Source organism: Ctenocephalides felis, unplaced genomic scaffold, assembly GCF_003426905.1.
Source record: "Ctenocephalides felis isolate EL2017-DRISC unplaced genomic scaffold, ASM342690v1 CF-g0.4_SCAFFOLD_01170, whole genome shotgun sequence".
Lineage (NCBI taxonomy): Eukaryota > Metazoa > Arthropoda > Insecta > Siphonaptera > Pulicidae > Ctenocephalides > Ctenocephalides felis.
The window spans coordinates 60340642-60343689 of record NW_020537324.1 but is presented as its reverse complement, the minus strand read 5'-3'; positions in this window follow the sequence as shown (position 1 = coordinate 60343689).

Below are 3048 nucleotides of genomic sequence, written 5' to 3'. Positions count from 1 at the left end.
ATAGAATAATTAGTTTTGTAACTTGCATTTGAAAATATAGTGTATTTTTGAGCTGCTGATTAAATCCTGTTCATTTTTAATAGGTATGTTGCAGAAATTTCATCATCAATTATCTCCTGGAATAATTAAATTTAATTTGTGAGGAAATATGGTGTTAATTTATTACTGTAGTTTGTAGAATATTGCAGAATAATTGACGAGTGATCGAAATTTAAATCTAAACTTTATTTGATATCTAAACAATTATCGTTAACGCCTTTAGTTATGAAAAAATCTATTAGATCAGGAATTTGGTTAAGATCTGTTGGCCATAAGTAGGCTCGCCTGTTGATATTGGCTTAACAATTTTTTTTCAATTAGATTTGTACAGTTCTTGACCCCTAGGGGTATCAGACTAGAACCCCAGAATGTGTGCTATGCATTATTGTCTACTAAGGAAAATTTCTTTTCGAAAACTACCAAACGCGAGTCCGTAGACTTTTATCGAATGGTTTTAAAAATTTTGCAAACGGTTCTGCTATTTTTGAGAAAAGGTCGAAAAAGGTAACGTTTTTTGCAAAACCGAACTCTTTTTCAGGAAGTTAATAATCACCAGAGTATCACCAAAGAATGAAATCACTTTTATCACCTATCACTAACCTATCAAATCATTACTTATCTAAAACAGATCAAATCAGTATTTTCAATCTAGATATTACGATCGTATTGAAATCATATCTGAAGATTTGATATAAGGAATTTATAAATATGCATAAAACATTTTCAATTGCACCATCATGTGTATTGAATGCCACCTAGGCCACACCACAAATGTACTTTATCTGTAAAAGATGGATTCAATTAATAAAAATATTATGCAAAAATAATACATTAGATATAACAAATATGTAATCATTTATTTATTGCTTATATCGATAGATAATTTTTAAAACTCTATGATATGTTATACAATAAAATTGCCATTGTATTTGGTCCTAAAATATAAATATAATTTTCAAAATAAATTTATAAAAAATTAACAATGATATATTTAAAATAAATATAAAAGTATATTACCCTTTCGTTAATATAGTTCGACAGTGTTTTGCAGAAAACTGCTGTACGAGCCAGCACGCCATCCAAGTATTTGTTGCACAAAAAATATTTAAAATCTTTTAACCATCATTAAAATGTATTTAGAAGTTAATAATTACGCTTCTAAAGAACTAAAGAGTAAATTCTTAATAGTGGTAATTCGGCACACTGGATGTCATCATGCACCTAACGAAAGCGTTAATAAGACAGTTGTATGCATACAAATTATCGATTAAAACAGGATTCTTGGGCATTTTTTAATTTAGTACTTATAACCGTAAATGGCAACTTAATAGTACTAAGAACAGATCTATATAAAAACAAAATGTAATGACATTTCTATAGTTCTGTAATCAATAAATTTTAATATACTTTTATACAGATGGAAATCGTCTTTTATAAATTTACCTATTTCCATAGCATCATAAAATTCCAAACTCTATAGCCATATAACTTTGCAAAGTAGTAAGTATGTATATAAATAAAATCTGAGCCATTTACTAATTATGAATCATTGATTTTGTAATTCAAAATGTAAACGTTTATTTATGAGCCTTATTATTGTTACATACCGAAATATTTTCATTTGATTAAATATTATAATCTGAATTCTGTTCATATTTTTTTAGTTTTCCATACTTGGCAAGTCCTAGGTTGACCTTACCTTACCTTACCGTGAAAAAACGACGAAACATAATAGAGATAATGTAATAGCAAATATATAAAATTTATAGAATAATCATTAAAATTTAATACAGTATGGTAAAATTAATCTTAAAAAATTAATGATGCACAATTATGTAAAAAATGAAATACGGAATAAATAAATAGAAGACTTGCTTAACAATAATATTTGTGAAAAAGAAGTTATGTATTTAATTTAAGAAAAATCAAATATAACCAAGAATCATTAATCAGTGATGTGTAAAACCAACTGATGAATTGACCTTTTAAAAAAATTTTTTATAGTAAACACAATAAACTGTTCTATAGCTAAACAAAGTATTTTTGTAGTATTTTTCACTGAGGAAGAGTCAAACTAGAACTCTTTTTTCAGAAAGAGAATTTAGATTTTCTTTCTAATATCTAATACATGTAGAGATAGACAACTCACTCCGGAGTTATCACTACGATACAACACCTCCCTCGGAGTGAATTTGTTATATCCGACTTTTTTAAACTGGTATTTGTGCATTTACTTTGCTTTGGGAAGGAAGCGATCGCTTTTTTGTCTCACAGGCAATTTTATGACCTTTCAGGTATACGAGTCAAAATAATGCCATTGTGTATTTTCCAGAAAATACAAAGTTATTACTTCAAGGATGCACAACAATGAAATTATATTAAAGTGTGCATAGCTGAAATGTATAATTTATCGAATAGTAAGGGGTCATATTTTATGACGGCAATCAGGAATATACAATACTGAAAAATACACGAAACGAAATACATTTAATCTGGTTTTTCCATAGCCTGAAATAACAATACTTTAGTGTGCAAAATTTATCAGTGATATCAATAGTATTTAAGCAGCAAAAATATTTAGCATTACATTGTTGCTTTTACACAATTATATAATTATGTAAAAGTAATAATATGCTAATCGAACTACCCGATATAATATTTATTCTCGAATAGAAATGGCAGAAGATACATGAACAACGCACTATTAAACACATTTGTGTCGAGTATTTCGGTTTCAAAGTTGTCGGAGCCGCGGAGTTGTTAAGCGCATAAATAAATCAATAAATAAATATATACAATATATAATATATATATATATATATATATATTAGACATGAGCTTATTATATCCGAAGCCGAAGCGGTTAGGATTTGACTCCACTTCAGAGAGAAGTCATATTCACTTAACTCCACAACTCCGACAACTTTGAAACATAATACTTGACACAAATGTGTTCTCTAGTGTGTTGTTAATATATATAAGAATTTATTAAGACTTTAGAAATAGTTC